At 40.3% G+C, this 25,353-nt stretch overlaps 1 long non-coding RNA gene across 1 annotated transcript; it reads left to right on the top strand.

The window, feature by feature from the left end:
* Positions 1-55: 55 nt before the first annotated feature.
* On the top strand, positions 56-13,785 carry LOC104854211. Its single transcript, XR_778025.3, has 3 exons — positions 56-131; positions 10,699-10,803; positions 13,739-13,785. It is a non-coding gene; the product is annotated as an uncharacterized LOC104854211 (long non-coding RNA).
* The last annotated feature ends 11,568 nt before the right edge of the window (positions 13,786-25,353 follow it).

Genomic DNA, 25,353 nt, shown 5'->3' on the forward strand with positions numbered 1-25,353 from the left:
GGGCGGGGCCTGGCCTGGGGCAGGCCCGCCCCTTGCCCCGCCCCACGCGGTCACGTGTCTTCTGAAGCCACGTGTAGCCTGCGGCAGCGTAGCTCCAAATTCCCCGGGCGCTCGCTGTGCTCTGTGGCCGGGTAAGAAATATTTCCCTGGGTGGGGCCTGCGAGTAGGCGCAGGCACTCAGGCGGCTGGGGCTCGGACCACCTGAACCGAAGCAGGTCTCTTGGTGGATTAGGTCTGGGACCCCGCAAATGCTGAGCGGCCTGTGGCTCATTGTCCTCACCTGAGACGCGAGGTGGCACTAGTACACGCTTCCCGGAGTTTGATTTGAGCAGTGCACGAACCAATCCGCATTCAGCGCTTAGTAGTTTGACCTGGAACACAAGTGCTTAAAATTATATCATAGTACTAAATGCATCGAGTTTTTCATGTACCCCTCCCTGGAAAGAACAAATTCTTATCAAACCCAGGAGAAGAATAACTAGAGGTCATAGGAGGCAGCAGCGAAAGACTAGGGCTGGCTGCCAAGGAAATCTGTTGATTCCCGGGTAATTTAGTCAGTTAAGTAGAGGCAGTTTGCAGTGGAAAGGGGTGAAGCGAAGGCAGGGATAAAGAGCTGGAGCTGTTGGTGCCCTTTAGTTACTTGGGAAGTTGTGACAGAGAACCCGGGGATCCAGGTCAGGTACCTCTGAAAGGATGAGCCGTCGAAGACCAATAATTGGCAGATTTTTGCCTTTTTTCGGGTTTGGGGATTCTGCAATCTAATAAATGTCTTCTTGGAGGTTGCTTGTGTGACCTGGTATATACATTGGCATGGTGGTTAAGTGGAAGTTCATTTCTTAGCTTATTGGGAAGAGCGCCTATAATTTATTGTTTCAGACAGTACACAGTAAAGCTCTGTGACCCTAGGGGCCCATGTTTAATGGATGAGACACTGGAGACGACTGCTGTAGAGCTTTAAAAATATCAACTTTTGGCTAGGGTAGAGTTTGCTTAGCATCACCAAGATCCTAGGTTACATCCTCTATACTGGGGGGGGGGAAAGGAAAAAAGAAAAAACCCACACAGTGTATGTCAGCTTTGTACTTTTATGAGTTTAATATTTAGGAACCGCTAAAAATTGCTGTAAAATGCTCTCACAACTAGCAAGTTATCACAAACAGTTCATAATGAGAAAGGAAATTTCTTTCATTACTTTCTGATTAATCAGTGCACAACCGCAGAACCTTCAGCCTTTTGTTTTCATTCTTTCTTTCTCTCCCCACCATGATTATAAAACGTACCAGCAGCATTCACCCCGGTTGTAATTTTTGCAGTGTTTTTTTTTTCCTCCACTTACAGAATGCTCAAAGTCACTCTCATTGGTTATTTCTGAAACAGATGTGTCAAGTTTGTACTATGCTTAGCATATGGGAAGAATTTCACTTGATCTAAACTGGTCTAAGATCAAACTTGTTTGAGCCAGTCATCAGGTAAAAAACAGAACAGAAAGTTTATGATTCACCAGTTGGTTCTGGCACAATTCTAAATCTACTAAACAGACGCACACACACACACACATACACACACTTCTGTTTTCTCTAGCAGTATAAACCAGTGATGAGTGAAAATGTCTTTTTCTTCTTCTTTTTTTTTTTTTTTGCTGGTGCTTAGGAATCCAACGTAGGGCTTTATGTTTGCCAGATAGGAGCTCTAACTCTGAGCTATACCACCAGCCCCAGATAGGGTCTTGCTATGTCTCCCAGGCTGGCTTTGAAGTCCTGGGCTCAAGTAATCCTTGTGCCGCCACCTTCTGAAACTACAGCTTGACTACATCTCCAGCTGTTCCCCCCTCTTTTTTTTTCTAAGACTGCATAATAATTTTCGGTTGTATGGATTATCACATTTTCTTTATCCATTCATCTATCAATAGACATCTGAGCTGCCGGCACCTTTTAGTTGTGAATAATGCTGCAGTTAATATCGGTGTGCAAATAACCCGTCAAGATTCCCTTTTAAGGGCTGGCAGTGTAGTTCAGAGGTAGAATACTTGCTTACTATGTGCAAGGCCCCAGGGCTCAGTTGCCAGCACTGAAAATGATAACACTAATTCTCTTTTCATAGCTTTTGGATGTATACTCATAGATGAGATTCCTGAAACATATGTCATTCTGTCCTTAGTCTTTTGAGAAACCTCTATTTTTCATAGTGGTCAAGCTATTTACATTCCCATCAGCAACACACAGGGTCCTTATTTTTCTGCATCACTGCTAACACTTTTTGTTTTCCTTTCTTTATTCCTTGGTGATTGGTGATGTTGCGTTCTTTTCTTATATTTGTTGGCCATTCATCTATCTTCTTTGGAAAAGCACTGTATTCAGATTCTTTGCCCATTTTAGATTGGGTTACTTCCTTTATTATTGAATTGTAGGAGTTCTTTATATATTTTGGACATTTTCCAGATGTATAATTTAGCAGATTTATGTCATGCGATTATTTTCTCTCACTGCATATTTTATAATTACAAGTTACAAGCCTCCCTACAGGGTTGACTTTTCCCTCTTGTTTTCTTCGATGTGCAGAAGTAAGTTTGATGTAGCTGCATTTCTCATGTTGCCTGTGCTTTGGTGTTAATCTAAGAATTCTTTGCTAGGTGACATGAAGCTTTCCCCTTATGACTTCTTCTAGTTTTTTTTTCTTTTTGATTTATGAGTACATGTTGTAATATATAATGTTTACTTTCCTTGTGGGAAACTAGCACACATACATAACACATCTTAATTCCTTTTTTCGTTCTCTTTCTCTTCCCTACTTCCCATTCTACTTATCTCTTGATCCTCTTCCTTTCTTTTTTTGTACATGTTTGCAGTACATAATGTTTACATTCCTTACTTGGAGTTGGAACATCTTACTTTCATTTTTCATCCTGTCCCCCCACTCCTTCCTTCCTACTTCAATCTCTTGATCTCCTTCCCCTTTGAGAAGGATCTACATCCCTACTTCCTATTATCTATGTTTTATTTTGCTTTTTATGTATACTTTGGGTTTCTCATATAAGAGAAACCATGAAATATCTAAGCTTGTGTGTCTGATTTTTTCAGTTAGCATCTTGGTCTCAAGTTGCATCTATTTTCTACAAATGACTCAAGACTATCTTTCTTTATAGCAGAATAATATGATTTAATCCAGTTTTACAATTTTAAGCCATATTTTTAGGTCATTAATCCATTTTGAGTTAATTTTTTGTACATGATATAAGGTGTTTGGATATCTGATTTTCCAGACACTATTTAGGTGGCATTAATTTCTTCATAGTGTCATCTTGGCACTCTTGTCAAAAATCATTAGGCCATAAAACTGGGCATGATGATATATATCTGTAATCCTAGCACCTTGGGAAGCTGAGGCAGAAGGATTACATAGTGAAGCCCAGCCTGAGTAACTTAGTGATTTAGTGAGTCCCTGTCTCTATTATAGGCAGCTAAGTTAGATAGAAATTAATAGGTAGTCAGACACGGCTGTACCTTCAGTGGAGTCCCTGCAGAAGATGAAAACACATCAAAATTGTGGGTGGAGGCATATCTAAAGAAGGCAAGACCTTAACATCAAAGTCACAATGGAGGACTTCCAGGAAGGTGGCAGAGTAGTTAGTAGCCTAGAAAGAGCCTCTCCAAGATTTGGCATCCTAACACTAGAATATAGTGGCATGAGGAGGAGAAGAATAGGAAGAGGGTCCCCGGGACTCAGGAAGGATCTGAGAATTGCTCTCCCATGGGGAGAGCAAAGAGACTTCAGTGAAGAAGAGGGAGGTGGCAGGCAGTGGCACTTTCTCTGTGAGCCTGGACTTGCTGAGCTGGCAGGGCAGTTCAAACCTGAGGATGCACAGTGATGGCCCAATAGAGCAGTCGATGAAGCAAACTGCAGCGGCTGGTGAGTTATTTGGGTTTGGACATCCCCCAGGAGAGGGTGACTGACTGGTAGGTAGCCTTCTTGGAGAGGGGCCTGAGCTTAGAACTCAGAAAAGCTACAGGCCAACTCCAGCTAGTGGCTCCTGCTGTCATGGAGGCTGTGGAGTTCAAGTTGGAGGAGGCACACAGACCATTTCAGGCTCAACAAATATGGTTCTAGCCTCACAACCAAAAACCAGACTAAACTTCAGTGGAAATAATTGTTCAGGCTTGCTAACATTAATTACTACCCCACTATAAAGCTACAGTTGGCTTGCTGGGATTAATCAACTCAGATCTGGACTTTGTCTCCCCACACTGTCTACCAGTGACAGCAGAGACACACCTTGAACTGTACATAGTTTTTCATTTGACTCTTTTCTAGTTTTGGGGTTTTTAAAAATTTATTGTATCGTGATTATTTGTTCTTGTTTTAATATGAGTGTGAACACAGTTTTGGGGGTTTTTTGTTGTTCTGTTGTTATTTTTATTTCTTCCTTCTCTCTTTCCCTCCTGTCCTCTCTTCACCAGTTTCCCAAAGTTTGTGTGATCTTCCTTTGTCCTCCAACCTTACTTCTAATCTCTTCCTCTTTTCTGTTTCTCTGCCCCCCATCCCTATTAAATCTTCTCTCCAAAGGGTAAAATTCCATATTAAGGGCTTATTTCTTTTTAAATTTTTTTTTGTTTTTTTTCCTGTATCAGGAATTGAACTCAGGCTGTTGTGCTTGTGAGGCAGGCAACAGAACCACTGAGACAAACCCCTGGCCCTTTAAGTGCTTATTTCATGCATTCAATTTTCTGGTTTTAGAGTTTGTTATATAACCACAGACCTAGTTCATATGGTTAAAGGTGGAAAATTAGCAGTTGCCACAGTTTGTCATTTTCTAGGCTGTGTTTCATGCTATTGTTATTGCTGATTGTACTGCTTTAGGCAAGGTGACATAATTGTGCTAAGCAGTTGTCCTTCCTGGTATAACAAGACTGAGATTATCCAAGGATCTTAAAAAATACTATAGGACACTTTCAGAGAACCAAGTGGGCAGAAACTTTGCATCCTCAATAAATTGAAGAGAATAGCATCTTCTAACAAATTCAAATTACAAAAGCCAGCTATACCTGGAAGACATCTCTGAGAAGTAGTCATTACCAATGGGATCTAAATACTTCTGATAAAGCTACTTGCTATAAGCAATTTAAAAGTATCAACCCATTCATTAAACAAACAAACAAAAAAAGAAAATGAGAAGACACCTAAACAAGATGCAAGTCCCCCAAAATTTCAACTCACCTAAGGCAGACCCAGGGGACAATGAGGTGGAACAGTCTATAAGTCATCCACTTGGATTCTCTGACGTGGTAACAATGGAAGTCACAAGGCAGATGAATAAGTTTCTAGAAAACAATCAAAGTTGAAGTCATGTCTCAGATAACTACAGAAATGGTGTCCATAATGAAAGACTTGCTTAGTGACTAGAGCAGATACAGATGAAACAATAGAGAAGCTCAGGAAAATGATGGAAACCATGAATACCCAGCATAGGAAAGAAATGGAATCCATGAAATAGATTCAAATATCCAGGAGTTTCAAAATTCCATTGACAGTATATGCAGCAGAATGAACCAATGTAAGGATGGAATATCAGATATAGAAGACAGGATTGCAGTTATCAATCATGAAAAGAAAGATGTCTTAAAAATAGCAAGGGACTATGAGAAATCAATTCAGCAGCTGCTAGATGATGCAAAGAAGAATAACATAAGATAGATCAGAGTCTATGAAAAAGAAGGTGATACTGCAAATTATGTAAAAGAAATCTGTTCACAGAAGAAATGGCAGAAAACTTCACAAACAAGGAAAATAATTTGACATACAAATAAATAATACACATGTGTAAATACCAAATAGCTTCTCGAGTGTGAGAAACAAAGTGTAAATAAGGACTAAGATGTATAACAGATAATATGAAATAGGAAGAAAAGGTGCACAGGGGAAGGGGAAGTGGGAGGGGTAAGGAAAGAGAAAGAAGGGAATGGAATTAATATGAGAAAAAGAAAAAAATAGAAACAAAGTCCTTGTAGATATGGAGGGGTGGAGGGGTTGAAGGGAGGTAATGGGGAAAAAATAAGAACAAAGATGGATTATGTAAAGGTTCAAATTTCCAATGATGAATATCATTATATTTTATACCTTAAATGTATCAGTGAAATTAATAAAAAAAAAAAAGAATTTGACGAGTGAGGCATATAGAATTCCAATTAGCCATGATTAAAAAAAAAAAAACTTCCCCAAGGGATTTAATAGTCAAGGTTCCAGAAATCCAATGCAAGATCAGAATATTAAAAGCTGTTAGAGAAAAGAAACAAATAACCTTTAAAGGAAAGACCATAAGAATCATAAGAGACTTTTCAACACAAACCCTCAAGTCAAGGAGATCTTGGAGTAAAGTATTTCAAGCCCTGAAAGAAAACAACCTGCAACCCAGATTAATAAACCCTGAAAAATCTTTCAGAATTCATGGAGAAATAAGATATTTCCATGACAAATAACACTTGAATAAATTAATGAGCTTAAAACCAGCACTCCAAAATGTTCAGAAGGATATTCTAGAAAGAGATAACAAGGACTACAAGTCCATGAATGCTAATAGAATGAACCTACCAGGCAAGGCAAGAAATTAAACAGAGGAAGAAAAAAGGGAGCCCACAACAAGAAAATAACATAACAAGGATAAGTCAGTACTTACCAGTTTTAATGTCTCAATTCACTAATCAAAAGAAACAGACTAGCAGAATGAATCAAGAAGCAAGATATGCTACATACAAGAAACATGTTTAATTCAAAAGAAATTAATAGGCTGAAAGTCAAAGGATGGAAAACTATACTCCACGTGAGAGGAAGCTGGAAATAAACCAGGGAAGTAGCTATTCTATTTGCAGACAAAGTGGATTGCAAGCCAAGACTGATTAAGAGAGACAAGGAAGGTCACTACATCCTGTAAAGGAAACAATCCAAGAGGAAGAGATAACAATCATAAATATATATGCACCAAATACCAGTGTACCCAACTATATAAAACAAATATTAATAGACATGAAAAATCAAATAAGCACTATTACAAATGTAACGGGGGACCTCAGTACTCCACTGTCACAAATAGACAGATCAACTAGACAAAAAACCAACAATGAAATATTAGAACCAAACCAAACTTTTGAACAAATGAGCTTAGTAGAAGTCTACAGAATGTTCCATCCTACAGCATCAGAATACACATTCTTCTCAGCTGCACACAGGACATTCTCCAAAACAGATCACATATTAGTACATACAACATGCTTAAGTAAAAGCAAAGGAATTGAAATTATCCCATGCATATCAAACCATTTCACAATGAAATTGGAAATCAATTACAGAAGAAACCACAAGAATACATAAACACATGGAAAATAAACAACACCTCCTGAACAACCAATGGGTCACAGATGAATTAAAGAAGAAATTAGATAGTTTCTATAATTAAACGATAATACCAGGGCCGGGGATTTAGCTGAGTACTTCCACCACCTGCCTCACAAGTGCAAGGTCCAGAGTTTGATCCCTGATACTGAAAAAAAAAAAAGAAAGAAAGAAAAGATAATGCCATTGCTACATATGGGAACTTATGGGATGTAATGAAAGTGGTCCTACGAGGGAAATTTATAGCCATGAATACCCACAACAGAAAAAGAGAATGAGCTCAAATAAACAACTTAATGTTAAATCTCATATATGTAGAAAAAGAAGAGCAAGTCAAGCCGAAAGCTCATACAAGGGAGGAAATTATAAAGGTCAGAGCAGAAGATAATGCAATGGAGACTAAGAAAACAATACAAAGAATCAATGAATCAGAGTTGGCTCTATACAAGATTAAATAAAATTGACAAACCCTTAACTAACCTTATCAAAAAAGGAAAGACTCAAGTCCTTGCAATTAGGAATGAAAAAGGTGAATCACAACAGATCTGCAGAAATCCAGAAGATCATCAATACCTAGTTGGAGAACTTGTATTCAAGTAAGATGGAAAACACAGAAGAAATGGACAGATTCCTCAGCACATATGAATTACCAAAGCTGAACCAAGGACATATAAAAATTCTAAATCAATACAATCAATGAAATTGAAGATGTGATTAAAAACCTACCAACAACAAAAAAAGCCCAAGCCCTGATGGACTGACTACTGAATTCCACAAAAACCTTAGAGACTAAAGCCACTACTTCTCAAACTGTTTAATAAAATTGAAAGGGAAGCAATATTCCAAAATTCATTTCTGGAAGCCAAGTATTTCCCTGATACCAAAACCAGAGAAAGATCCAACCAAAAAAGAAAACTACAGGCCAATCTCCTTAATGAACATAGATGCAAAAATTCTCAATAAGATACTGACAAACCGAATGCAGCAAGTCATCAAGAAAGTTATACACCATGACCAAGTAGGATTCAACACAGGGATGCAGGGATACTTTAACATATATACATCAAAAAATGTAATACACTACATTAATAGAGCCAAGAACAAAAACCAGATGGTCATCTCAACAGATGCAGAAAAAGCATTTGACAAAGTCCAACACCCATTCATGATAAAAAAAATTGGAATACATGGTCTTCACCTCAATCTTATAAAAGTCATCTATGACAAACCAGCAACCAACATCATACTAGATGGTCAAAAACTGAAAGCTTTCACTCTAAATTCAGAAACAAGATAAGAGTGTCCACTGTCACTACTCTTATTCAATATAGTTCTGGAAACATTATCCACAGCAGTTAAACAAGAGAAAGAAATAAAGAAATAAGGATAGGAAGGGAAGACGTTATCATTATTGCAGATGACATGATACTCTACATAGATAATCCCAAAAACTTCCACCAAAAGACTTCTAGTTTTAATAACCAAGTTCAGTAGCATAACTGGATACAAAGTCAACACTCCAAAATCAGTAGCATTCTCAATCTAACGTAGGAAGCAAAAGACCTCCACATTGAAAACTGCAGCACTCTGAAAAAAAAGAGATCAAAGAGGTTATAAGAAAATGGATAAATTATATGGAAAAAATGTTCAACATCACTGGTCATTCAAGAGATGCAAATGGAAACCATGCTGAGATTTCATCTTGCTCCTGAAAGAATGGCTGCTATTGAGAAAATCATGCAATAATAAATGCTGACAGGTCAGTGGGGCAAAAGAAACCCTTCTCCACTGTTGGTGGGAGTGCAGACGGAGGCAGCCACTGTGGAAATCAGTGTGGAGATTCCTCATAGACTAAAACTAGGGGTTCCATTCGATCTAGCTATTTCCCTTCTTGGAATCTTCCATGAAAGAATGAAAGCATCATACCACAGGAATATATATGCACATCCGTGGTTGTAGCAGAACAGTTTGTAATAGCTCAATTTTGGAAACAGCCCAAATGCCTAGCAGTTGACAAGTGGGTAAAGAAGATTTGGGGTGTTTTTTTCCCATTACATTTACTGATGCATTTCAGGTATACAGTACAGTTACATTCATCCTTGGGATCTTGTACCTTTACATGAAAGGTCTTGGTTATTTTTTTCCCCATTCCCATGCCCTCCCTTCGCCCCCTCCCCACTTCCCTGCCTTAAAGTGGGTGAGCCCCAGACATTTATAGCTAAATGGACACACCTTGAGACCATACTTTTTCCCCCCACATAAAATATTTTTTAATGTATGAAATAATGTATGTCAAGTTGAAAAAAGTGCTACATATACAAGTGCACACACATGTACAAAAATTTAGCCATTAGGCTAGTGGGTTAGTGAACGTTTTGGAGGGCATCCTATTGCTGGGTGATACATAGCAAACCATAGAACAAAACAGGATTCAGGTTTTATAAATATAGACACATGCTAAGTTCTTAAAGATGGGAATTTAAATCATCTTAGCATTCATAAATACTACTGCTCACTATTTATATCTAGCATATGATCAGACTTATACATGTGTATACTGTCATGGATCTAAATATTAGTGGTTTTTCTTAGCAGAATTCCAAACTCATTTCCTACTTGCTTTGCTCTGGCTGAACCCAGATCTTATTTAGGTTTTAAAGGGTTGAGACCATACTCTTAAGTGAAATAAATCAGAAGCCCATGTTTAAATACTGCACTGTTTCTCTGGCGTAAGAAACTGAAAGTGAAAATAAGGACTAAAATGTATAGTAGATATCGGGAAATGGGAAAAAATGAGAAGGAAACAAGAGGGGGAGGGGAAAAGGGACAAGGAGAAAAGGAAAGAATAGGAAGAGATGGAAACAAAGCTTTTGTAAGGAAGGAAGGGAAGAGGCATTGAAGGGAGGGGGAATGGGAAAAGGAGAAGCGATATATACTGGTACAAATTCCCTATGATGAATATTATCATTATGGATACCTAAAATGTACCAATAAATATTTTGCTTCTAAAAAAAAATAAAGTCACAATGGCCAGATTTCCATATTTCTCCAAGGGAAAAATGGAAGTTTGAGATTATACTGTAATTGGTCCTACCCTTATGGGATTTCCAGAAGAATTAGAACAGTATCTCACTAGGGGTGGTCCATCCTCTCCCACTGACAAAGACTAGACTAGTGAGACTAAAGACAGGAGTAAGACTATAGATTACTGACCAAGGTTAACGATGTCATCTTTGTGTCTTCGCTGTGTGCCCTGCTTCACTATTGGACCAATGCTAGCTAAATGGCTACACTTGTAATCTTATTGGTTGACTATAGTTGGACCCACATTGTGTCCACCTCGTGACTGTGCCCTATCAAACATTCTTGGAGAGATGACCTCGGCAGTGACCTACCTGGGTGGGACCTCCTCCTGTGTCTCAGGTACGACTCCTATTTCACGTTCCTTGGCTTCCAGTTGTGTCTTATTCCTTTGCACACCTGCACTCCACTCCTGAGTGCATCCTCCCTCCCTCCCTCTCCTCACTCCCTCTCCCCCATCTTTCCTATGCTTAACCCTCACTGTTGCTTGGAATTCATTTTTTTACTTTGGGGAACACAAACCCAACACATCAGATAGGGAATTATCTCTCTTCTATATCATCTCAAAATAATACAAATTTTAAAAAGAGCTTGGGATGTAGCTTAATGCAAAGGCCATGGGTTTAATTGCTAGACCCCCCCCAATCATATATTTGAGGCTTTTCTCTGGTACTAGAATTAAAACCCAGGGCCTTTGCATTAAGCTATAGCAATGACCTTTAAAATTTTCTTTTTTGATACAGAATCTCACTAAATTGCAAAATTACCTAGGCTAGGCTCAAACTTGTGATCTTTCTGTCTCAGTCCCCAGAGTGCTAGAATCACAGATGTGTGCCACCATGCCTGGCTTTAAGGATTTCTTTTTTGTTATTGTTTTGTGGCGGGGTTTTTGCTTTGTTTTGTTTTGTTTTTTTGAGACAGGGTCTCACTATGTAACCCAGCCTGGATACATGGCAGTCCTCCTGCCTCAGCCTCCCAAGTGCTAGGATTACAGGAATGCACCACCACACCCAGCTAAGGATGTATGTCTGAGCTCTCTAGTCTGTTCCATTGTCTGTGTGTCTGTCTTTACACCAGCATTATATTGTTTTGACGACTGTAGCATTGTAATATGTTTTGAACAATAGTTTTGATAAGGTCTCTCTATGCTAAGAAAATATGCCAACTTAAAATATATTTTAGAACAATACTTGTAGGTGAGGATGGGAAGAAACTGGGACCCTCATGAATTGATGGTGGGGATATAAAGTAGAGCAGCCACTTTGTAAAACACTTTGGCAGTTTCGCACAAACTTAGAGTTATCTTATAGAGCTGCATGTGGTGGTGCATGCCTGTAATCACAGCACTCAGGAGGCTGAGGCAGGAGGATCACTGAGAGTTTGAGGCCAGGCTGGGCTACATAGTGAGTTTAAGGACAGCCTGAACTACACAGCAAGGCCTTGCCTCAAAAAAACAAAAAAGAAAAAGAGCTATCTTATGAGACAAACATCTAGGCCAAGATTTATGCCCAAGAGAATGGAAAGAACATGTCCAAAGCTTGTAAAAAAATATTCAAAGCAATATTTTATAATAACTAAAAAGTACGAGCAAACTGATGAACAGATAAACAAAATGTGGTATATCTATACAGAAGAATATTTAATCAAATCATTGAATTAAGCACCGATACAGGGTACTAGATGGGTAAATTTTTAAAATGTTACGCTAAGAAGCCAGCTGTGAAAGACCACACATGTACGTTCTACTGTCTGTATGAAATGTCTGGACGCACAGGCCCAGGGAGCTAGAAGGTAGACAGTGGTGCCCAGGGACAGAGGGGAGAGGGACATTGGTTAATCATTGCTAACGGACACACAATTTCTTTCTAGGATGACGAAAATGTTTGGTAATTAGTGGCAATAATTGTGAAACCTAGTAAACATATCAAAAGCAACCAAGTTGAACATTCAAAGGTGAATTTTATGGTACCTGAATTAGAGCTTCACAAAAAACAGTATTTTGTGAGCTTTTTGCCTTAAAAACCTATCAATAGCAATGTGTAGTGAAAACTTTGAAATATGTGTGCTCAGTATGGTGATATTTGAGAGATGACTTTAGGACATATTACAATTTTTTATCACATTTATTTACTTTTTTTTATATATACTGGGGATTGAACTTAGAACCTTCCTCTTCCAAGGCAGGCAGCAGAAGCACTGAGCTAAATCCCTGGCCTAGTTTTGGTTTTTTGAGGCAGGGTCTCCCTATGTAGTTTAGGCTGGCTTTGAACTCACTGTGTGCCCTCAGCTAGCCTGGAACTCACGGTGAACTTCCTGCCTCAGCTTCCCAAGTACTTGAATTACAAGCTTGCGACACCATGCCTGACTTGATCACGTTTATTCTGTTGAATAAGATTTTTTTTTTCCTCACTGAGTTTATTGGTACATTTTAGATGTACAGTACAGTTACATTCATTATTGGGATGACAGGTCTTGGTTGAATAAGATTTCTAATAAGAAGAGTTTGGCTGGGTGTGTTGGCACACTCCAGTAATTCTTCCTGCCTGAGGAAGCTGAGGCAGAAGGATTGAGTTTTTTTGTTTTGTTTTGTTTTTGTACTGGGAATACTTTCCAGGCAGGTGCAGCACCACTGAGCTAAATCCCCAGCAGGGTTGAGAGTTTGAGGACAGCATGGACTATATACTGAGACCCTGTCTTTAAAAAATAAAGATTGCTGGGTGTGGTAGCACATACCTGTAATCCCAGCACTAAGGAGGCTGAGGCGGGAGGACTGCTGCAAGTTTGAGGCCAGTCTAAGCTACACATTAAGTTCAAGTCCAAGCTGGACTACATAGCGAGACCTTGTCTCAAAGAAAACCAAAAACAAACAAAAAACAAAAAGCATTTGATCATCATAAATTTAAAATGTATCTCCAGAGATACGTTATTGTTAATAACGTTTCATGTCATAGATTCTCAAGCTCACTCAATGCTAAGAACTCACAATTTGAAGAAATGTCCATTATTTGTTCAGTCGTGTTCTAACATTAAATAAAGGACCTTGCCTTTATCATTAGGAACGTGAGCTGTGGAGTCACAAGACTTCCACTCAAATCCCACCTGTACTGTATATGATGTATGATGGAAAAATACAGTGAATGCTTAAAAAAATTTTAACTTTATTACTGTAAAAGATACGTCATTAACTGCCCTCAAAATACATCCCCTTGCCTCAGAGACGCGTCCCATGGTTCTTGCTATTTTCTGAAGCAATTTTGAAATTTATTTTTTTCATCAGGGCCTTTGGTCACACTGTTTCGGCTAACTCCATGTCCTGAGTCGGTTAAAAAGGTTTGTCTCCGATGGTCATTTTGGTAAAGAGCCAGAAATTGCATGGTGCCAGCTCCAGTGAATAAAGTGGATGAACTGCTTCAGAAAGTAGCAAGAAGGATGGAATAAGTGTTCAAAACAACGAGGAGTATTTTGAAGGGGTTAAAGACAATGAATGTGTCACTTATTATAATAAAAAATTTTTAAAAATCTAAATATTCACAGTATATTTTGGTTGCATTGTGTAGCATTAGGCTGTTTACTTAATTTCTCTAGTTTCCTCATCTATAAAGTTGGATATTACCTACCTTATGGATTTGTTATGAAATTAAATATTATATTGAAGGGGTATTAACATGTATGTTTATTAAATTGTTCAGTGCATATTAAGTGCTTAAAAATTCCATTCTTTTTTGTTGCTTTTTGGGTCCCCAGTTATTCAACAGGCCCAGGAATGTGTCCTCTTTTACCCAGTGAAAAACATGGTCCTAGCATACAAAATCATTTGTGCTTGTACCAGTTAATAATCAGTCTTGGCCCGTCTTCATCTTAGTTTTGTTTGTTTCTGTGTATATATTACTGGAGATTGAACCCAGGACCTTAACACTGAGCTACATACTCAGCTTTTGTTTTTGAGACGTGTTCTCACCAAGTTGCCAAGTTGCATAGGCCATCCTCCTGCCTCAGCCTCTCAGAGTGCTGGGACTACAGGCCTGTGCCCCCATGCCTGGATTTTTATCTTAGGTTTTATTGCTTTACATATCTCAAAAGCAGAGCACCTTCTATACAGTGGGTGCTTAATAAACTAGGTAATAAGTTATAAATACTCTTTTCCAGTTAGCCAAAAAATAAAAGTGTTTATGATGAGCAGTAATGGGGAGATGATGTATTTATAGGCAGTGAAGAAATAGTAAATTATGCTCCCTTAGCTAATCATCTGTTTTCTTGAATAAAACACATATACATGGCGCTTAAGGCATGTACATTAATAGCATATATAACTATGTAAACAATGAGTGGGCTTTAAGTTAGATGGTGACTTCAATGTTGAGAATAAGCAGTTCTCAACCCAATAACAAAACCTTTCCAACTGGATGCAGTGTAGTTAAACCACATTTTTGTAGTCTTAATATGTAAAAAAAAAAAATTATTCATGTCATGGCTTTATTTCAACAAAGCTCTCACTTCCACTTGATGGAGATTCTATTGTTCTCTGACTTAAAAAAAGATGTTTCCTTTAAGATTAAAATGTATACTATATATATGTTTCAAGGAAAAAAAAAAAAGGAATACAAAGAGGACCAAAAGACAATTAAAAGAAAAATATATGCTGCAAAAACATAAAATTTTATTCTTTTATTACATATAAATTATGTATTGCTTATATTTATGTATAATTATTTATTATTTTTATCACCCCTAGACTTACATCAAACACAGGCCATTCCATTTTCACACATACCACATTTTAAGCCTGTAATAGCTGCACGTCAACTTTCATCATGGCCGTCTAAGAAGCTCCACTGACCTGGTCCTCAGTGAGACTGAGTAGATGAATCTTGTGTTACTTTGCTTGTACCCGCCGTTGACTAAAGGTAAGAGGAGCCAGAGTGGGGCCTCCTTGCCTACTAGAGGCAAGAGCCCTCTAGCTGCTCCAGTATCAAGCCTGGGTGGGGAAAGCTCAGAGTGGGCTGGCTCCCCAAGGTCTGCCGTGAGGAAATAGGACAGACTGTCTTGAAGTTGGAAGAGGTAGGGGTGATGAGCCCCACAGAGAGCTCTTTCAGTTCCCCGATGTGGCCCATGCAAAGCCGGATGGAAAGTGACAAATGACTGTACGTTACTGGGAATTCACAAAGTGACTCTCCTGCTGCACACAGCAGTACCTAATACTACAGACTTGCTGGATTGTCTCACCCTGACACTGGGTCAAGACTTATGTGGTGGAACCGGCCAGTACCTTCTTTCCCTTTGCTATCATGGATAGGATCAATTTGCCTTCACCTAGAAGGGCAGGCAGTGGACCTCCCAGGGGTTGCCACAAGGCTATGTGCATAGCCCAACTCTGTGTCCAGGCCTGGTGGCCCAGGACTCGAACACCTGGACTGAGCCACACTCTGTATCTTTGTTCTATTCCATCAATATCATGTTAACCTCTAACTGCCTTACAGATTTGAAAGCTGCCCTGCACAATCTGAAAAAAGATTTACTGTCCTGGGGGTGGGCCATCGACAAAGACAAGGTCCAAGGACCTGGCTTGTCTGTCAGATTGTTGAGTGTTAGCTGGTTGGGTAAGACAAAAGTAATCCCCAATGTAATCACTGATAAGATTCAGACCTACCCCAGACAAACCAGTTACAAGCTTATGTGGACTTGCTAAGTTTCTGGCAGATTTTCATACCACTCCTAGCTACCTGGTTGCACCCTCAGTACCAGATGACCTGTAAGGATGGGACATGGGACACAGCAGAAGCTGCTTTTCAGGACTCAAGAGAGGGCAGTCCCACAAGTACAAACTCTCCAAGTCATTGACCCGACCTTGCCTTTTACCTTGTTAGTGTAGATGGTGTTAGCTTTGGCTGGGGTCTATGAGAAAAACAAAAACAAACAAAAAAACCCAGAAACACTCTATTGTGTTTTGGTCCCAGTTGCAAAAAGGAGCTAAAAGCTGATATTCCTTGATGAAGAAACATATAGCAGTGCTATATGCTAGATGAGATATCCAACACAGGGCTAGGTTTGTACATGGATGTCTAGTCCCAGGAATGGGATAGCCCAGGCCCTCACCCCATGCTCTGGGGGGATGTACTTACAACAGAGGGCCTCGTTTTCAGCCAGCTCATTAGCGGCCAAATTGGCAAGTTTTGGGATCCGTTATGAACATGGCACAGGAGACTGCAAAGGCTGACAGACTGCAGGTCATGACACCTAGCCCCTACATGGAAGAAAAAGAGGGACCTCTGGCTCAGGGCTGGTAACTGATGGATCCAGCCATGGCACAACCCCACAATGGATGGCAGTCACTGTCTAGTCCAATAAGGAAACCCTTTGGTTTAAAATCGGAACAAGCAAGTTGAACGAATGGATAGAGTTGCAGGCAGGATGGTTACTTGTAATACACGAAGAGGGCCCCCTGCATGTTTACACAGATAGTTGGGCCACATTCTGGGGGCTGATGCTTTGGTTACTGACTGGGGTGGCCCAAGATTGACAGGGCACTGACCCCTGTGGCTTTCAGACTTAGGGGAGCATGGCCAAACAATAACACATGTCATGTACTGTATGTCCAGACATAGGTCTCTCCTCTCACCAGTAAATGATTTAGCAGATACCTTGACAAGTGTAGTTGTCCTCCAAGGGCTCCCCTTGGCAGGGGCACCTCGATTCCACAAGAAACTGGGACATGTAGTACCCCACACCATGCAAACTGTAGTACAATGTTAGAACCTGGACCTGACTCCTGTGGAGTCATGAGTAGCAGGGAAAGTGTGCCCCGGGTACACTTATCTGGCTCCTTGGAGGAAAAGGGTGCAACACAATTGGGGGCAATACCATGGGCACCCTACCCGCTACAATGGCAGGTAGATTATATTGGGCCCCTGCCTCTCTTGCAGGGACACAAATATGCTCTGACTACTGCCTACCCCGTGCCCTCTACTGACCAAGCCCATACCATAAAGGCATTACAATGGTTGCCTACAACCATTGTAACCATGAGATAGCGTCTGACCAGGGAACCCATTTTACAGGGACTCAGGTACAACAGTTGGCCAAACACAATGATACTACTTGGTACTTCCATGTGCCCTACTGGCCGCAAACAGCTGGTATAATTGAGAGCTATAACGGGCTCTTAAAAACTAAATTGGCCTACTTGGCTCCAAAGTTCATCGGGTGGATGTGGGTCTTACCTCAGGTTGTTCAAACTGCTCAATGACCAGCCCTGGTGTACGGGTGATAGCCCCTTGGATCAACTGCTAAAAACGTAACCAACTCATCTGTGTATTCAACCAACAGAGCAAGGTCCCAAGGTGATAAAAGGGGCTTTACTCCTTCCCACAATGGAGCCTATCCAGCCAGGGACTATCTATGGACATGTGTGTGGCCCACAGTCTTCTTTATGGGACATTAGGTGTTCCTCTTGGAACCCTGGGGGGAAGGACCACCACATGCTACAGACGTACAGCCTTGGATTTCAACATGGCCCCTGAAGGCCTCAGTATGCTCTTCATTCTTGGTCCGCCATCTAAAGGGAAGTGACACTGTGACTGCCGGGCCCATTCCCTGGAGGAGGAGGGATGGCAGGGTGGACATAGCTCCAACCCCTTACCCCTGGTGAAATTGAAAATTTAGGTCTGGTATTCTAAGCCAGGGGCTAAAATGATCCTGGCCACAATCCTATCACAGAATAAACATGCATCCTCCCTTGATGGTTTCTCTTTCTGCCTTGTTCTTTCAACCAGGATAAGTCAAGCCAACGGCACTGTCTGCTGGGCACACATTTGCTGTGTGTACCAGCAATCATACTGTTGAATGTGCACTGAACTAGAAATGCACCGGTGTCCCTGCTCAGTTGGACTGATTGGCAGCAGCAAGATCAGACCAGCTCTGTCTGGGACCAACAATGCCAGGCTGTTGAGGCACTGATCTGAAGAAACACAACCACCGCACAGGGAGTGGGGCCTGTGATATGCTATGGCTGGGGGTAGATGACGGGGAATCAAGTAACATTGCTAGATGTCAGCCCACTTTGTACTCAACAGGTAATCACATCAGTGGAGAACCGAACAGCAGGACAGATACCTGAGCTGTGTAACTACATGTTACTGATAGATGATACAAACACTTGGTGGGAAGGCCATAAGCACACAGGTGCAGTGCCCACCCACTGGCTCATCACAGAAGCACTATGGGTCCGTGCCACCACGGGTTGGCGAAAGCTCCCTGTGCACTGGGTAGGTTCCTCCATATTAAAGGTACTGTCAGGCCCACCATTACAGACACACTCCACAACTGCAATGCTGTGTATCACAGCTGGCATACTAAAGGGCACCATAGCTGGCACCATACTAAAGGGATGGATCTATCCAATGGCATTGATGATGTTGGGCAGGTTACAGCTCCTGCTGTACGTATGGTGCAGGCCTGAATATCACATGCCAAAGTCTGATGTTGCTCATAGATGAAACTTCCCAAATGAAAAACTTAATTTTACAAAACCACATGGCCTTGGAATTGCTGATCATAGCACAAGGAGGTACTTGTTCCCTCTTACATGTGAAATGTTGCACTTTCATTCCTGACCACCAGACACAGGTTCAAGAGGCCATGTGAAAAATAGATACAGTAGTGTCCACCTTACAGAAGATCCTCTAACCCAAAGGAGGGAGTTCCTGGCATCCTGGCTTGCAGACGGCCATTTTCCTGTGCACACACCTGTGGTATTTCTTTTTCTTTTTTTCTTCTCATTCTTGGAGGGACAGCATTCATAAAGATTCATGCTCTCCCCTGATTTAAATTTAATTGCCTCTTTAAAGGCTGTGGCTCCTAATACATTCACATTGGAGCTTAAATATAGAAATTTTGGGAGACACAGTTCAGCCTATAACAACCTGTTTGTTGGCATCCAGTTATTTATAGTATTCCTTAGGAGTCTTTTTTTATTTTATAAAGTCAATAGTAATATCCTTTCATTTGATTCTAGAAACTTGACTTTTTTTCATTAATCTAGCAAAAATTTTGTCAATTTTGTTCATCTTGGGCCGGGGATTTGGCTCCGTGGTTCTGGCACCTGCCTCGCAAGCACAAGGACCCGAGTTCGATCCCCAGTACCAAAAAAAAATTTTTTTTTTGGTTCATCTTTTCAAAGAACTAGCTTTTTGGCTTGCTTTTCTCCATTTTTTTTGTTCTCTATTTCATTGATTTCTACTCTATTCCTTATTTTCTCCTTTTTGCTTGTTTTTTTAGCTTGCTCATCTTTTTCAAATACATATCCTAAAATAGGTTAGAGTAATGATTGTGAGACCTTTCCATATAGGGATTTAAGGCTGTAAACTTCTCTTAAGCACAGCTTTCACATCTCAAAAGTTGTAATATGTAAGGTCTTTTTTTCTCAAAAAAATTTTTTTTTGTGGTAATGGGGACTGAGCTCAGGGCTTTTACATTGAGTTAAAGCCTCATTTTTCTTTGAGGGGCAGGGATATATGCATCTTGGGATCATAATGTTAAGTGAAATCAGACACTCAAGCTTAAATATCATGTAACTTCAGATGAGAAGTCCAAAGTATAATTTAAAAATAAAATAAAACACAAGCAATAAGAAACAGTGAGATCTTTTGCAAATAGGAAGGGGACCAAGAGATGGAGGGAGTGGGGAAGGAGGAAAGGAACAAAGCTACTTAATTCATGGTGGCTGGGAAGCAGTGCAGGTAAGGGTCCAGAGGCCAAATATGGACTTTAAAGTCACACCTCCATGCTCCACACAGACACAATCTGAAGTACGCTTTATTAATCCCATAGGGAGTCCCTAGCTAATCAAACTGACAAGCTTAACTGTTATACTTCCTGTTATTTCAATTTTTGTTTCATGTATCTTTGAGCTGTAATTAGTGAAAACTCATTAGGGTTCTTAATGTTTACTTAACAAACTGACCCTGCTATCATTGTGAAATGATTTTAATCCTGGTAAGTAGTCTTTGCTCTGTAAGCTACTTTGATAGTGCACTAGTCCTGCCTTATATGTAGTTTTACTTTCCAAAGATTTCACTTATCTGCTGTCAATCACAGTCTAGAAAAACTAAACAAAATTTTAGCTGGGTGAGGTGGTGCATGCCTGTAATATAGCATTTGGGAGACTAAGGCAAGAGAATTACAAGTTCAAGGGTATCCTGGTCTAGCTATATAGAGTTCAAAACCATTCTGGATGATTGCACAGTTTTGAGCAGCATGATGAAATCTTTCAAATTCCCACTCTGTGCTGCCCTGGATGTGTTCAGGTAACTTTACTTAATGATGGTCCAAAGTACCACTGTAATGTGTATGTAGGATTTGGTCCTGTCCACAGTTCCAGACATCCACTGGGGGTCTTGGTATGTATTCTGTGCCCCCTGGAAAAGCAGGGACTACTGTAATATAACCCATTGAGTTTAGTTTTTGTTAGTATGTACACACACTATTAGTTAGTTTACTAGGGCTGCCAAGCACATTACCACAAACTTGAACAGAAATTGCTTTTCTCACAATTCTAGAGACAAGGAGTCCTTGATTGTGGAATCAAAGTGTAGGGCCATACTCCTTCCAAAGGGCTTAGAGGACAGTCTTAACTGTCTCACCTTCTGTTGGCTGCATAACTTCAATCTGCCTGCATCTTTTCCTCCTGCATCTTCACCTTCTCATCTATCTTTGTCTTTCGTCTTTCACAAAGGCACTTATCATTAGAGCTAGGTCCAACCTGGAAAATCCATGGTGATTTTATCTCAAGATTCTTAACCTCATTACATCTGTGAACACTCTTACTTTGAAATAAGGTCACATGCTGAGGGCCTCCAGAAGCTTGCTCTGTCATCTGAGGATGGAGAGAAGGCTGCTGTTTGCAAGCCAGTCCTTACCAGAAATAGGCACTGTCTGCCAGCCTCGATCTGAGTATTTCAGCCACTAGCAGTGAGAAAATAAATGTTTCAGCCACCTAGTCAGTCCTATTTTCTTACAGCGGCCTGAGCAAACTAATATGGTAAGGCTCAACTAATGTGGTCATAATGATAACTTCATATATTTCTCCTTTGGAAGGCAGAATTTTTGTTATGAGCAGAATGGACATACTTAAGGTTTTTGCTTTGCAATTTGTTATTTGCTTATACATTCATTTTTTGAGACAGGGTTTCACTATTTAGTACAGGCTGGTCTTGAACTCACTATATAGCCCAGGGTCGGTCACAAACTCCAGCCAATCCTCTTGCTTCAGTCTCCTGAGTGCTAGAATTACAGATGCGCGCCACCACACACAAATTTTTGTTTTGAGATAGAGTCTCACTGTGTTGCCCAGGCTGCTCTCAAACTGCTAAGTTCACATGGTCTTCCCACCTCAGCTTCCCAAGTACCAGGGAGAACAGGCGTGCACTTCATGCCCAGCTTCTTGTGGTACTTTTGAATGGTGCTTTGAGACGTGACAGTTAAAATGCATTTTTATACTGACTGGCTCGCGAGAGCTGCCTGGGGCTCAGTAAAGCCCATTTCTGGGTGGTCATGGAGGCATTATCTTGGGCTCTATATGTGGTCCCTGGCCCCTTCCTCTAGGGTGCTATTCTTGTCTGCTTCCTAGCCACTGTCATGCACTGAAACTGTGAACCAAATTAAACAACTCCCCCTGCCCCTCCTCTCTCCTCTTCCTTTCAGTAATGGGGGTTGAACCCAGGGCCTTCCTATTGAGCTACATCCCCAGCCCTTTATTATGAGACAGGGTCTTGCTAAGTTACCCACACTGGCCTTTGCCTCCCAGAATGCTGAAATCATGGGCATGAGCCATCATGACTGGCTAAACCATGCTTCCTTTAAATTGAAGGTCTCAGGTGTTTTATACCAGCACCAGGAGAAAAGTGAGAGTGAATTATATGCAAACTCCTGTGATAATGTCGATGCATTTATATTACTGCAGCTGTAAAAAAACAAAACAAAACAAAAAAAAACCAACTTCCTGACTTCTGTTTAAGTCAAATAATGTAATAAACTCAATGGAAAAGTGACATTGAAAAGACCTACTCATTAGCCTGTAAAATTTTTAAGTTGTTGATAGTCAATATAAACACAGCTAATTTTAAAAGTTCACAGTAAAGCCAAGTTCTTTGTGTTATGAATTCTCTTCCTTTATTGCTCAAATGCACTTGCTCTCTGATGGGTAGCCCATTTATTTCCACGGATTAAATGGAAGTCAAATACTGTATAAGAGAATGAACCATGGTGTTTGGAAAGTAAGCACCATGAGAAATAAGAGGGTGATATGAAAAAGGATAGTTACTCTGACAGAGAAGTTTCCTTTAAAAATAGGCAAAGTGGGAAATGACAACTGAGTATCTTGAACTACTTAAGAGACCAGAGTGAAGACACTTTAAACTGATTCTAAATTTGAGATCTGATAAAAAAGAATATTTAAAATTTAAAAATTTATTACACGAAAAGGCACATTGCCGTTAATCCCCTTCAGAATACTCTGCCTCATTTTGAACACATCCCATTGTTCTTGCCATTTTCTGAAGCAGCTCTGGACACCTTCTGTGTCTTTAGTTGTGCTGTCATGACTGCTTCGATGTCCTGAATCAATTAAAAACCTTTACTTGATGGTCATTTGGGGGAAGAGCCAGAAATCATACGGCGGAGATCTATTAAACAAGGGGGATCAGGACACAGCGTTATGTGTTTATGAGCCTGCCTTTCCACTGGATAGCACTAGGCTGCAGCAGTCACTATTTCTGATCACAGCTTATAAGGACACTCAGGACAGAGGATTTCCAGAAATACTGCAGAATGATCCTGCATGCCTATAATCCCGGCACTCTGGAGGCTGAAGCAGGACTGCCACAGATTCTAGGCTAGTTTGATTATATAGTGAGTTTGAGGCCAACCAGAATTACATGGCAAGACCCTGTCTCCAATACAATACAATACAATACAATAAATAAAAGTGGCAAGGATGATGGGGTAAGTGTTCAAGTAAGGGGAAATATTGTGAAACAAAGTGATAGCAATGTCTTTTACTACAATTGATTCTAAAAAATTTAAACACACTGTATTTTTTGATCAGCCTTTGTAATACCAGTATCTGTTATGTCAAGTACATTGTGCTGTTGAAGATTCAAGGATATAGATGCATGCACTTTGTAACTGATCAACAACACAGCATAATTCTAAGTAATATTTAACTGGAGCAACGAAGATGTGTATGTTTTTATAAATAAAAGCAGTATTGATTTTGAAATGTCTTGCAAGGTAGTTAAAAATGCAGTAAGAACTTTTCATTCTTACTGTTGTGCTACACTGCTTTTTATCATCATCGTTATTATTTTGGTTATTGGAGACAAGGTCTCACTATGTAGTCTGGGCTGGCCTCAAACTTGTGGCAATCTTCCCGCCTCAGCCTGATGAGTGCCAGGATTACAGGAGTGCACCACCATGCACAGTTTATACTTTTTGAATGCTCAAGTCTTGCATTTCTCACAACACTGTAGTCTATCTAGAATCAAAGAATATGAACAGCTTAAAAAGACCTTCTTACCTCACTTGGCAGATGAGGAACGAACCATGCTCCTAAAATGAGCTAAGTTGGCATGGTGCTTCCTCCTCCAACTGCAAGTCTTTTAAGCTCCCAGGCCAGCTGCAGTCATCACTGCTTCCATGAAGGCTCCCCTGACCCTCCTGAAGGAAACCTGTTCCTCCCCAAGTGCAATGCTTGTGACAAGTGCATCTAAGACATATTTTTCAGTTATCAGGACTTTCCTCCCGAATTATTCTACTTGGAGAATCCCAACCCCCAGAGACAGGAATATATGCCCAGGCCCTGGGCTTTCTTTGATGTGAGGACAAACTATAAAAACCATGGCCACTGGATTTCATTTTCCATAAAATGTCAGCAGTTTTTGATATATACAAATTCATGGTACACTCATTTTCTTCTGATGTTACACTCACTGCTCACTAAAGTTATTTATTTCAAAGTTCAATGAACACTTTCCATTTTGACCTACTTAATAGTCCCTAAAGGGCCAGGGATTTAGCTCAGTGGTTCGGTGGCCTGCCTTGCAAGCCCAAGGACCCGAGTTCAATACGGGATTTAGCTCAGTGGTTCGGTGGCCTGCCTTGCAAGCCCAAGGACCCGAGTTCAATCCCTGGTACCCCCCCCAATAGTCCCTAGAACTTTTATTTCATATACCCACTTATCCATAAGACATTTAAAGAGAATGTACCGTGTCAAGCACCCACAACAAAGCATGGCAGTGCCACATGGGAGGAGTCTAAGGCACACAATCTGATCTAGAGGATTAAAACCTAATCTGAGTCCACAGAAGCGATGCTGAAGATCTGAAGAATAAAGAGGCAAGGAAGACTTCTTCAACAGAAACATAAGGAACTAGAGGCAAAGGAAAAAGCATATATTCAAGGAATTGAGAGAGAATCCTCAAGACTGGGCCACCAGGCAGCAGGATGGACAGGATGAGTAAGGAGGAGCCATTTAATAAAGGCCTCTGGGAACTGAGAAACAGTGGGGTTAACAGCAATAAAAAGCCATGGAGAAATTGTGAAGAGGAGGAAGGACACAAGGACACAGGAAAGAATTTTTATTGTTGCCTTATATTAAATAAGGAGTCAATTAAGTAAAATCTGTATTTGCTTTGGGTAAAAACAATATATGAAGCATCACAGGTAACTTGTGTGTAAAACACATGTCATTTTTGTAAAGCAGTTTCTTGACTCCTAATTCACATCACCAAATAGATAAGGTTTAACAACAGACCAATAGGTAATTGTATCTTCCTTTAATTTGAAACCAGTCAGCTCTAAATTATTCATCCTAGCTGAAGAACAGTATATTATATATAT

The sequence above is a fragment of the Fukomys damarensis genome, unplaced genomic scaffold, assembly GCF_012274545.1.
Source record: "Fukomys damarensis isolate Sample0158 unplaced genomic scaffold, DMR_v1.0_HiC HiC_scaffold_27, whole genome shotgun sequence".
Lineage (NCBI taxonomy): Eukaryota > Metazoa > Chordata > Mammalia > Rodentia > Bathyergidae > Fukomys > Fukomys damarensis.